Source organism: Nymphalis io, chromosome 3 (genome assembly GCF_905147045.1).
Source record: "Nymphalis io chromosome 3, ilAglIoxx1.1, whole genome shotgun sequence".
Lineage (NCBI taxonomy): Eukaryota > Metazoa > Arthropoda > Insecta > Lepidoptera > Nymphalidae > Nymphalis > Nymphalis io.
In genome coordinates, this window is record NC_065890.1 from 4,747,411 (window position 1) to 4,761,907 (window position 14,497).

At 31.7% G+C, this 14,497-nt stretch overlaps 1 protein-coding gene across 1 annotated transcript in view; it reads right to left on the reverse strand.

Annotated features, from left to right (window-relative positions):
* The window catches only part of LOC126781393 (LIM domain transcription factor LMO4), a 158,700-nt gene extending 144,695 nt beyond the window's left edge, over nt 1-14,005 (reverse strand). The window contains exon 1 of the mRNA XM_050506355.1: nt 13,846-14,005. The gene's annotated coding sequence lies outside the window, so the exon portion shown is untranslated. The remainder of the gene's footprint in view (nt 1-13,845) is intronic.
* Between the last annotated feature and the right edge of the window lie 492 nt (nt 14,006-14,497).

Sequence of the window (14,497 nt, forward strand, 5' to 3'; positions counted from 1 at the left end):
CGTTATCAAGGCCAAGCTTTTGAATAAGACAGCATTATCTGAGTAAGAATCGAGAACTCTTTACCGTGACAATGGTCCCTCTTCCCGCTAACGAAGTGATTTCGCATTACCGGACAGGTCATTAACGGTCACTCCACCAAGTACACTTGAAATGTTATAAAAATATTACTTTTATTTGTATCAACGTGTGACTTTAGCTTTTACATTTGATTTCGTCTGGCTAACGACCTAAGCATTGTTATGTTGATAAGTACATCTTAAATGAATTAATTAATTTTATTTTAACAGAGCAATAAGCTATTGTTCTTCAATTAAGTTCTATCTAATATTATTAATGCGACAGTGAGTTTGTTGATAGGCTTTCACGGATTTACTTCTCAATCGATGACAATAAAAATGAAATGACATTAGGTACCGTAACGATGCACCCCGGACGAAATCGCGGGCGGAAACTATTATGACATAAGATCAAAAGTCTTAAGATTGAACGTTTTATCTATAAAATTATATATTCGTATTAAAGTATATTTCTTTTTTTTTCACTATTGCCTATTCTTTTCAACACATAACAGCCGTTATAAGTCTAGTTTATTATTTTAATTTTTTTTTTTGTTATTTTATATACTTTAACTTAGGTCAAGAGGTAATATTTCAGATTGACCAGGAATACTATTATGATTTATTTTTTTATTTAAAATTCATAATCATGTAACAAGATTAAATTATAGGTTAGACTACTATCTCACCACAACGCCTTTTTATGATATATATATTAAACAATCCTGCTCTTTCTGACACGCTCGTCAAAGTAAGATGACGAATATGACAAATTAATAAATTTTCATTGATCGCCTACGTACTATGCCATAAACTGCTATCAACCAATTAAGATTAAAATAAAAGATTCTGTTGACGATTTAAGATTTAGTATATTCTAATATACTTACAGTAACATGACTGCCTCGTTGGTCTAGTGGCTACATATAAGGCCACAGACCCGGAGGTCCTGGGTTCAAATCCCAAGTCAGGCCAATAAAATGTTATTTAGATTTTCTGTCGAAAATTCTCAGTAGCAGCCCGGAGTCTGGTAGTTGTAGGAAGTGTGTACGTCCCGTTCTTCGGAAAGCACGTTAAGCCATTGGTCCTGTGCCTGAACTTATTCCGGTCTTGTCGAATTGCCGTCCCATCGGGTTTTGAGAGTTAGGGAATAGACAGTGCACCTGTGTTTGCGCACACACTTGTGCATTATAATATCTCCTGCGTAGTTAGCTAATCTCTCTTGAGATTGACCGCCGTGGCCGAAATCGGTCTGGAGGACTATTATTATTATTATAGTAGTAACAGCCTGTGAATGTCTCACTAATGGGCTAAGGCCTTCTCTCCTCGAGGAGAAGGTATGGAGCTTATTATTATATCCTAATAAGTATTAAAATTTAATCGACATTTATAGGCTTTAATTGGAATATGCTGTAATAGAATACATAAAAATGTGTACAAAAACGTATATCGAGAGCTTAAAGTAACAATGATAAATGCTAACGTTCTTCGTGAAATTATTCAACCGTGTATTCTTAAAGTAAGTATTAACGTGGTATTTATTTTAAAAACCTATGGAGCGATACCAGCTGTAAGCCTGTTGAGACGCACCGGCACGGTCGCACAAACTGAATGATTGGATGTATTTCAACATTTTCACCCTAAGCTCCTGCTTGGCCCGATATTTTCACGGAAAATATTTACAGCTATTCTATTAGGGATAGAAATATAGAAATCAAATTTTATTTTAAAAATACTCAAAGTAAAATAAATATTTTACTACTTCAGCTTTATTCTTTTTTTCTTAATTTTAATACTTCCATATTTTAACGACCACAATATGAGTACAAAGTTATTATTTATTATATAATTTAATTATTCTATTTATATTTAACTAATTACAAATTATTTCAATGAAGTCGCAATGAACGCTAAAATTATTCAGCAAATATAACATTAATATAAAATCTTAAAATATTCCTACACGACCATATAACTGCAAAATACATACATACATACATAAATATAAATAACGAAGTGTAAAAACATCGCCGCCATAAACTCAATTAACACGTAACAGAAATAAAATATGATTCACCACAGCAAATATATCTGTCTAATTGGAAACGTATAATAAAGAATTACTTATTTATTACAGAGAGATAACGTACAACGTGTAATTAGGGGTGTCGGAGGGTCATTTCCGATAATTCATAATGTATGCTAATTATTGAGCGCTATATAGCCTCAAGAAAAACCTCGTTCCCGATGGCCCTTATCGAATAAACCTTAAAATATTATACGAGATACGATTCATGGGTTAAATAATAATATGCTGCGGTTTTGCATGTGTGAAATGTTGTCTTGCGAGAGAAAAATTAACAAGATGTTAAAATAATTTCACTTATTATTATTACTTATTAAATTTTATTCTATTGTTTCGTTGTTAAAGTATTTTAATATGAAACGGTTTTCGAATAAAGTTATCCATTTGAGCAGACATAATACAAATTGAAAGTGCTCAATGCGAATCGCGTACTGTAACCACACCTAACTGTATTCATTATCTTATTGTATTCTTACGAGTGACTATTTCGCCTTTAAGTGCTCGCTATCTTGGGAGTCGGCAGCGAGTCGCAATTAGCGGTTCAGTCGTACTTTGATACGAAAATTCCCGTGCGCAAACCGTTCACTCACAACACTTTTGTGTGTGTTTTTCACGGCTTCAACGAGCGCGATACTGAAAACTGAAAAGCCTCGGGCTCCTAATTAGACTGAAGTCGGACGTGCCAATTAATTCAAGTTTCACTCGGAAACTTTGCTGCATCAATTAATTTCATAGTTAATTAACAAGCCCGGACAAAACCGCGTCTACGAAAGAAAGGCTAACGATGCCCGCCTGCGGCCGCCTACAATGCACCAATTACATCAGCTTTGTTGCATACAACTCCATTCCTATCACAGGTTCATTCAATCTGACGCGCCTCTAACCATCTCGCTGTTTCGAGCCGTGCTTCAATTCAATCTACATATTATTCCTTTTATTTTTTCAAATGAATATTCATATCGCTAGCGCAAAAATGATTCACTTTGTTATTTTAAAGATATAAACATTTCATTTTATATAAAAAAAACATTCATATTTCTAAATTTCAATTAATTAATTACCTTTACAAAACGTATTACAGTAACAAGAACTAAATATATCCTTTATCCTACACTATAACATAATCATGGCAACATTTGTGGGCACTAATTTATTAATATTTAGATTATCATTTAAATTGACAATCGATCACACAATTAAAAGACTAAATTAAAAGTCAACACTAAACAAATAAACATTTTTGGTTTTATTCGAAGGCATTGTCTTGCAAGCAATAATGGCCCACCAACGCGCCCGATGTACCGAAGAGAATTTAACAACATCACGCCAAGACGCCGGCATTCAGGCAATAACTCCGTGCAAATAAAATGTTAACCTCTGCTTAATATCCAACGGAACATTTCGACGAAGTGAACCAGCCAAATTGACAGACTGTAAAATATTTTATTCGCGCAATAATTTCATTTAGTAAGAAAAACAAGAGAACGGGAACGCGCGGCGGCGTTCCGCAAACATCTTCCACATGAATTAGCCTATTATGTACCGAATTTAGGAAATAAATTTCACTTACAGGCCTCGTAAAATCCCTTTATATTTCCAATATAATAAAACAGTGTGAAGTACTTATTTTATGCTACAATTATTTAGAAGGCATCAAAGAAAATTTTCCCTCAAAAGTTCTATTAAATTTTTAAAAATCTAATTTGAAAAAAACAACATTATCATAAATATTGTTTTTTTTTAAGTTCTTAAGATTTTAATTATTATTTTTTTGTATGCAATTTGGTTAAGATCTGTGTAGGTAACTACTAGAAACAACACAAGTGTACAACAGGGACAGACGCATATGATATAATTTTAGTATATCATGTTCAATAACGAGGATTTTTTATTTATTTTTTTATTTAAATTATAAATATAACAATTATTAATATAACAATTTATTTGTATTCGTGATGTAATTTATTAATTCTATATTTATATTCATTTTAATATTATCAAATTATTTCGCCATGAACTCTCGCTATGCTTAAATTTTGATTCTATAATGTCTTAAAAACAAACGTAGGATTTGTGTGCAGTACCAAGCTCTGTATGTAGCTAGTTATGCGTCGACCTTGTAGAGGAAATACAATTTCTCAATATATATATTGAGAAATTTCGTGATGTATATATAGTAAGCATTTTTTAATCTTAACGGAATGGTCGGATGCGTATTGGATAAAAATGCTCCGAAAAAGATAAAATGAAATCGTCACTGGTTGTTTTGCCAGCGGTTCCCAAACCGTTTGCCCAGAATCAATCTCTAACGCCCCACTACCGGTTCCTAGTGCGGCTCCGCTGCTTTGTTTTCGCGATGTCATTAGTGGGAGCCCTCGATATTTTGCGAGCATCGATTATTTTTAATGGGTCGCCAGCGGCGCGCCGCACGCCTCTTGATCCGCTTGCCACGATAACTTGTCTTATCCTTCATTACTGTCATCGATATCAACTTTCACTTTATTTATTAAGCGAACACCGTTAATTCTAATATTGTGAAACTTTTTAGATTGAGATAATAAGTTTCAAACGTTCTACCTTTGTATGGGCTATACCAATTAACTAATGGATTTAGAATATTTTACTTATAAATTGTACAGGGGTCAAATTGTCAATTTACCTAATTTATAACAGTTACGATACATTCCCGATTCTATTCCAATCCAAATCCGTCCGAACTGTAACCGGAGCGTTGTGTTAGTGAAATAGGAAAACGGTTAAACGGCTTGCGTTTGATTCAATTGCGATAAAGTGACAATTTTTTAGTAGAATTTTTCCTCTGTACTGTACGCCAATACATATACAATGTAATATCCGCGATAAAAAGTAGGCCGCAAGCGCAATCGTTAACGGATCATTAAACACAAATACGTACTTTCCAATTAAAATACTGCAAGCATTCATTAACACCTTCATATCTCCGATATTTTTGGTTAAATGATTTCTTTTTCGACGGAGAACGAACAGTTTAACCAAATGTAGATATAGGTTCCGTGTCTATTAAATAAAACGTCGGCAAGGTAAACCAAAGCTGAAGCGTAGCAGGCCAGAGGCACAATCATTAAGAAATCATTAAAGTTAACGACAACTCTTGACGTCACCCCTTGCCCTCCACCCGATCCACTATTTTTCACACACGTCACCTGACATCGGCAAGCGGTTTTAATGGCTCGCACACGCCGAGCCATCCTGAGGCACAGACAAACGAAAAACTACAAAGAAATCTCGCACACGATATTTAAATTAGTGATATATCTGTATTTGTTTTACATACATAAACGTATAATTAAAATGTAAAGTCATATAATGAAACTAATAACTTTCGTATTTTACCTGACTTGTTGCAATGACTTAACAGTCATTATTGAAATTAACTGAAGTTACTGAAACGCTACAATTAGTTCGATAATTTGTTTGTTTTATTGTCTAGTAATACGAATAAATTATAATTATCATACTTAAATCAAATTGACAATAAAATACTCGTAAATATAAATGTTAATATTGACAAAATTTTGTAACTCTAAGATTAAGTACTTTAAGTACTCAACGTTCAGCGAACAATGTACACTTAGCTTTAGCCCTTCTAATATAAGGTAGTGTATACTTCTGGTATTTTATTTGGTATATAAGATATCAAATTAAAACATTTTCGATATTTGTATGGAATATATTTTTTAAATATGAAGACAGAATATTTTTAATTAACTGCATATATTTAATTGACGAATAAAGAAATAAAATTCGTATCTTACATGATCTGAACGTAATTATAAATTTTGTGTGTAATTTTGTGTGTTTCATATGAAAAAACTAAGAAAAAAAAATATCACACGGATTCCACAATATCATAACTACACACGCTCTAGACATCATTAAAGGCGCACCGCACGCAGATCAAAATGCATCCCGTAAACGTTTATATGACACCGATTTATCAGAGAGATAGTTAGAATCTGGTGCGGGGTGAAAAGAGTACTAACAAAGTCGCACGTTGGTGTCGCGGCAAGCAAATGAGGCGCGACGCTCACTGCTAACTAAACCAATCGGCCGTGCCGCATCGACAAACGAGCGGAAAAAACGCCGTTAAAGCATGCAAATTAAAAATTGTACTTTAAAGTTGTATTTTTTTAAACTTCAGAAATAATAAATACAGGCAAAGTTATCTACGCCTGGACACTTTTAGGGGAATTGGCTTGATGCGTAAAATTAAAAAAAATAACAATACCATTTTATTTGGATCGTAATTAAACTAAAGTAGTTTTTAAAATAGGGCTAAAATAGATATTTTAACATAAATATGAAAAAGTTTTACATTACTTTTAATTGACTTAATAAAATTTTTGTACAACAAGGCACAAAACTGCTTCTACTAACACATAACTCTTAAAATACTTTAACATATTTTATTTCATTAAAACGTACGTCTAATATAAAAATAGTAAATAATCAAATTAATGGAACAATTTATATTCGCTTTTTTATAAATATATACTTAATGTTATATAGACATAGAAAAAAATATTTTTTTTATTTGATTTGATCACAAAGTGTACACTATTATTCCTAGAGTTATATTTTCAGTGCTGTGACGCGTTAGCAACGCAGCTCTACGCCGCCCGACCGCTAAGCGCTAACGAGGCGTCCGCACGACACATCCCATCCCGTCTGTAACCGATCTGTTATTCATTCATAAAGAGTCGTTAGTCCGCGCGGCACCACCGCCCGTTTGAAACGATCATTTACCATCATTTGCGGGAACTTTTATCCCTCATCTGGTTTTAATGCGCTCACTGAATCCTTTCGCGTTCGCTTGTTACGAAGCAAAGCGTTCACTGATTTCAGGTGTGCCACCGTTTATAGTAAATTTCGCTAGATGTAACTCGTTTTATTTTAATTTATTAACAGCTTTGGCGCTTTAACCAAATGATTTTACGCAATTAATCTGAAGGCAATTATTAATGTGTATTCTCTCTATGATAAATTGAATTAAATGATATATATGATATATATATATATATATATATATATATATCATTTAATTCAATTTGTTTATTTTTATCATAGAGATTATTTTTATCATGTTAAATATATATATATATATATATATTTAACATTTAATAAACGAAATCATAGTACAAATTGCTATTTTATTTGACATTTTATTTTTATTTATAGTGTGAAAAGGATCTTGTTGCAATATATATATTGTTATGTCCGAAAGTTATCTGTTTCAATGTTTCAATAAACGTTCGTCCGTGAAATTAATCGTTGTTGTTGTGTTGTGCGGGCGATGTTGCGTTACCCGCATTGTTATTTCATGATTATAACTCTCCCTCAAAAACATAAGACTAAAATTCTGGGCCAGTTTTGATGATTAATGATCACCGAAACAGGTCCTTTAAGAAACAGGAATAAATAATAGTATTTAAAATAAAATTAACTTACTTAATGAGACTAGCTTTGCAGCGTCTGTACATTGATTATTTTTTTGGAATATCTTAATGTAATAGTAATAATGACCAAGCCCAAACACACAAGAAAAAAAATGCATTTTCTGTCACATAACCAAACCACTTAGTACGGTGATAACTGAGAGTCAAAAATCACGGTAAACGTAAAAACATTTAAAGTGACTTACAAAGTTATTGTCTTCCTTTTCCATTGTTAGGATTATTTATTTATTTTTATTATTCTACAAATAATTAAAAAGCGTTGGAGAAACCGCATGCCACAGCTAGACTAATAGATTAGCTGAGATTACTATATCCCTTGTATCTGTAATTACATTTGACAAGCTATCACAATAATTTTATTTAGCGTCATAACTTTAAGCAGCAGGCCGACATTGCGATAGTCCATTCTTCATGTACTCGTAAGTCTGACACTGTCATTTGAACAGCAGTTTAATCACACACAACGCTCTGTCGGATGGACTAATTTTATTGGACAGATTAATATACAAATGTGTGCACATAATTTAAAGCCATATATTACTAACTCACCCATTACTGTCACACGCATGCCACGTATACGCTCTGCGATGGGTTGTGATTCGAATTTCAAAAGTATGACTCGATTTAAAACGATTGCATAAACAGTTTACTGAATTAAAAATATATATTTATAAGTACGACATTTAATTGTGATATCTGCTTAATTTTTTTGTTGTAAGTTTGTCATTTTTGACTTGATTGTGTCATAATATTAATTAAGCAATTTTTTTGGTGATAGGGCTTTGTGCAACCCCTCTGAGTTGGGAGATACCATCCACTTATCACGGTCATGAAGCGATTAAACTAATTAGACAATTAAAATAGTATTATTCATGTCATCGATTGCTTTGTTGATACTAACGTTGATCGAATCTAAAATTAGTTTAAATTTTATTGAATAATTTTACAAAAAATGTTTTTTTTTGTATATATTGAATGAATCTTATTATATATTAGCTATTTTCGCCAGTGCGTTAGGGTGTTAGGTATAAAATAGTATACCTTCCTTGGGCCATAAGCTTTCTTCATATTAAAATACAATTAAAATCGGTTCAGTGGTTTAGTCGTGAAAGCATAACAGACAGACAAAGTTACTTTCGCATTTATAATATAGTATAGATGATGACTCATACACTATTGTTTCTATGCTTACACATTTTGTCCTACAATTTTGTACGCTTCTTTATAACGAAACTAAGCAAAGGGTTAAGTTTATAAGTTGATTTTTAAATATAAGAATTTTACATTAAGAACTTACACAAATACAATCCAAAAATACCTACCGTACAAATTATGACCGCGTGCAATGGTGGCAAGAATGCTAGCAGCAATTCCGTTGAATCGCGATTCCGATCCTCTGGGCGAAAAATGGACTAGCCCTCCTGTCACCAGTGGAGACAATAATATAATGAACAGTCGCTCAGTTGAAGACTTTTAAATATATAAAATTATGTAAATTCAAATGCAAATAAAATGTAAATTACATGTTTTCTGAAAAAAAATACAAATTTTGTATAACGTTAACAATTTTTCATTAATTATTACTAATTTATTAGAGCCGAGATGATGAATAGGACAGTGGATATTATCAGAAGGCTCAGAACCGGATAAGGACCAAGTAATTATGTGCTTAATTTGTATTTATGAGCCAACTCGTGTTTTGCGGTGAAGGAAATTATCATGAGTTCCTTGGCTGTAGGTCTTTGTACAAGCCCCTTAGAATGTACCATCCACTCATGACATATTCTACCGTCAAAAAGCAATACTTAGCATTGTTGTGTTCCGGATTGAAGGATCATCTAACTTTCCAAGATTGGCGTATTGGCGATGTAAGGGATTTTGCTGATGACCACTTACCATCAGGTGGATTATTGCCAGTCATGTTTATATGCGGAAAATAAACACTTTCAAAAATATACCGCCATCTAAGCGAATATTTTTTGAGACCGCCGATGAATGGGTTAATTCAATAAATCCCTCGGTAGTGTCGAACCGACCCCTCATATTCCGACGGGGTGTTTGTACTTCGTAAAAATTTAACAAATCGTCTCAAAAGTAACATATTTGATGATCATCATTGCTAATAATTTATAACATTAAGTCATAACATTTAAATAAAAAACATATACAAATAATAATTATACACATTATGAGTTTTGTTGATTTATGATGTTATACGGATATTTCATACCGACGCCATAAAAAAATACGTTATTTTGCCGCCTTTATTCGATTTAAGCTTACTTTGAATTAACCTTTGATCTCTACTATTTTGTACTCTAATATTTTTATTAGTAAAACTGTGCCTTTATTTTCGCATATATTTATAGCCATGGAAGCAAACGTGATACAGTTATTAATTTAACTGTCGCTAGCTAGCTACATTAAGCTATAATTTTTCCTTATCGATTTCTACTAGCGCTCTAATTTCAGCTTCATTATTATTTATTTCCTTATACATATTCCTTAAATAAAATTGTAAGGGACACTATGACCAATTAAATAAATATGGTAAAAATGTATCCCATCAAAAACATTAATGTGAAATGAGAGCCAAATTCAATATTATGATATGTGCCTTGGTTGTTGACTTCAACGACAAAAGAAGTGAGATCTAAATGGGTGGCAAGTTCAATGGTCAGTCCTGAAATTTATTTATAACAACATAAAATATTTTATAACAACTTAAAATATCATCACTTTTTATAACTTAGGATAATATAATGAAGCCTAAGGCCTGACTCGGCTAGTTCTCATATAAACATTTTTAACATGTTTGATTTAAATTTTGCTGGTACTCTATTACAGGTATATAAAATAGATGCTGTGATGTCCTTCCTATAATTGAGGGAGTATATGGATAGCTTGTTGAATGTAGCCAATAAGGAATACACGTCGTTTTCCCTTTTGGTAAAAAAGTAAAAAAATAAAATAAAAAATAGTATTTTTACTAAGCGCCTTGGTAAAAAATAGTATTTTTAGAAACAATAATATTTCGATAAAAAAATTTTTGGCAGATGTAAAACAAACTCGGTACTACAGTAAAATACATATTGTCTATTTTTCAATAATTATTGAATAAGTTAATGTAGACTAGACTATTATAAGAAAAACGAAAATGTCGATGACCATTGGTTTATTCATATCGGTTTTATAACAAACCGAAAAAAAGTTTAATCAAAATTTAAAAAAAAGTTTAATCATTCTAAAAATAAATAATAAATGCCAAAATAAGAGATTATTCGATACTATTTCAGTTTTTTTTTTTTTATTTATATTTCCACTGTTATTATTCAATGCTAATAATTATTGTTATCCAGATAATAATTGTTTTACGTAAATGTACTTTAAATAATAAGTAATAAAATATCCCAAGACATAATATATTACATAATTAAATTATAGTATAATTAATGATGATATTTATATTTAATTAATATATAACACTACTTTTATATATCATTTAGTTTATTTCGTATTTTATATATATCTTATAATTACGTAAGTGTACTATTTATTTAATTAAGTAACTTTTTTTTAAATTTTATGTATTTTTAGCGATTATCTGTTGACAATAGGCTCAACAGGATCACGTCGTAGCTGCCACGGACATCTTTTGGTTTTCCTATTCTTTACGTATGAACACCGTGATAGTTGTTATCGGTCAGTGTAAGATATCGATGTGATCTATTAATATTTTTTATCGGATAACTAATTTTAATTGTTGCTCTCGTAATTCGATATGACGTTAACTTGATAATTTTGTAATTAATTACTTATTTTAATTGATATTTTACTATTTTATATATTGTCCTATTTTATATATATCCTTGATATTATATTCGCAGTGGTGGGGCTTTGTGCAGATGTGTCTGTGTACCCACACACCCCCACGGAAATAATTCTCCCTCCAAACTTTCGTTTTCGTTAGTGCTGGTTTGACGTTTAAATAAATTGAAATATATATATAAATATAGTTATTACTTTAAAATACCATTGTAGAGTTATATATTTCAAATCTGTTGTTAAGCTAAAGACTTTCAATCAATTCAAATATATATAATCAACCTAATTCCTATATATAACAACAGTCCGTGAAAGTCCCCCTGTTAGGCAAAGGCATTGTTTTGAGTTAAGGGGAAGGTTTGTAACAAGTCAATTCAGGTCGGGTGTCAGAATATTTTCGAAATATTTATTAGCTACATTTACATATGGAATCCTGCATATTCTTAAGGTACTCGGCGATATTTTCCTTCGTCGCTGAGCTTGAGATGAATTATAAATACAAAAATACGTTAACACTCAATGAGGCTTAAACTCGGAGCTTGGTTGGATTTGAATCTACAATCTTCGTTTAAGATCAACGCGTTCTATCCACTAGGACATCTCGATTCTTAAATATCATTTATTTTAGTTAGTCATTATATTCAATATTAAAAAACAACGGCATTCACTTTGAATAAAATCACAACTAAACTTAAACAAATACTTGCAGATTACTTACTATAATAATGTACTGCTTAATTGCCATTAAAAAAAAAACTAAACTGATTTGTGAGATTTTTTATTTTTTATCTGAAATTTTCAAATGAATATCTATACTCGAAAAGTTTAAAACCAATTATTAATATTGACTATGTTGAAATATTATCTACTTATAAGTATACGGTATTTCAATTTATTTGATATTTAATGAATATAATATTGTTTATTTTTACTTCGTACTTTACGTCAATTGTATTTTTTAATTTGACCCAATATAAACTAATATATATTTTTATGTTTTTTTATTCAAATTTATAACAGATAATTGAGTTTTAAAATGACGTTTCAAAAGTTTTTGTAAAGGCTCCATTGAATCAAATATATTTCGATTTGATTTTTCATTACGAGATTTAAGGATTTATAAAAGTGCATAATTATTATGGTCGTCTGTACGTCACAGTGACTTCTAATCGCCAGTAACGAGCGGCATCGTTATCGGCGCGACCTCATTATACGATATCATCACGCTTAACGCCTATTATTCTTGGTGGTTTTTCTAAGCGCATTCTTGCTTAGAATGCATTGTTTGAAAAAGGATAAAAGGATTTGCATAAATAAGGTTGATATTAGATGGCACTAGTTAAAAGATTTCAATAGCTCCATTAAAAAAAAACAAATTGTCAAAGCCTCTCATTATTAAATTAAATAAAAAGTTGATTTTAACACGTTTGGAGGAACTATAAATTAATTTTCATAAAACAAAATTAAAAAAAAACTAACTTTACTCTTAGTTTCACTAGTTCCTCGTCATTTTATTTCTTTTATTTATATATAAAGATATATTTAAAAGTAATATGTGCAAAAAGAACAAAAGAAAAAAAGTGTTAAGAAAGCAATCGTTTCTTAACAAGAACCGCAAAAAAATCGAACCTAATAAAAATTGGCAAAGAAAAATCGTTGAAAAGATCAGCAACGACAAAGGACCCCAAACGAAATGTGAAAGCGATCCACGAATTGCCATAAAAAGATCGTAGAGCCAATAAAACGAATCGGCATTGTCAGCGATGATTTGAGCGGGGACTGCGCGGGGAAGAGGGAGTGGAGGGGTAACATGGTTTGGGCGGGAGTTTTTTACTAGAAAAAGCGTTCGAAAACGAATAGATGACGATTGATTTGTTTAAATTGCTTGAGTTGTATTATTGAATTGAATCGGTCGTAAAAAGTGCAAGAATGGCGTAAAAGTAAGGAATTGTTATTTGAATATACAATACATACACTGAAGAGATTTGTTTTAAATATAAGTAATTACTTTTTGTTTTGTATTTTAATTCTTATTTTTATTTTCTTATTCTAATTTTATATATTAGCTTTTATACTTATTACCCATAAAAAATTACGATAGATATTTTACCAAATAAACCTGTTTTCTAAATATACCGTCTTTTTTTTAAATTCAATTTTGTCATTAAACAAAAAATATTATTTCTTTATTTCATAATATTTTATTCGAGAGTTATTCCTACTTATATTAAGTCTACTTTGGTTGACCTGTTTAAAATTTACGAATTATAAATTTTCATGTCCTCGTATCTATTAAAATTTTTTTAGAATAATCCAAAATCTTTTGATTATCGTAAGCAGTTATTAATTTGAAATATGTACGCAATGTAATTCTAAACTTACTTGGCGTGTATGTGAGGTCGTGCGACAGGTATTGTACAGCGCCTCACCAGCACGCAACAATAATCCAGTTAACTACAGTCTTATCAACTTTACGAAACAGTTCGATGAGTTGGTGGAAAGTTATTCCGAAGTCCGCACGAAGATGAGCAACGGACGTCGCGTCAGCAGACCGACTGAGCGGCGACGCGACGTCGCTTCCCGCCGCGAAGTGCGCCGCGCCGGTGGGCGGGTCCGAAAACCACGCACCACCTCGCCCCGCCCACTGTGAGACACGCCCACCTGAATTAATAAAGGCGGCAAACACCGCCGGACACGCGGACAATGCTGCATTGTCCTGTGTCCAAAATAGTTTCAATTAGAATCGAGGCGAAGACACAAAAGCCTCCGCCGGCGACTCATTCACGACAAAATTGACCGCTGCATGTACGATTAGTGAAACCCACATGAAATTGAGCTGTGTCATTATTGGTCTAAGAGATTAGTTTGTCAAGTACAATGAAATTATATTTTGATTTAATATATCGGTTAATAATACAAAAGTTTTTTTTAAAAGAAAAAAGATTTACCAAAAAATAATTTTATCATTCTCGGTGTAACTTTCTTAAATACCTAAGTACCTACTGATGCAATTTTAAAACTTAAATAAGTAATA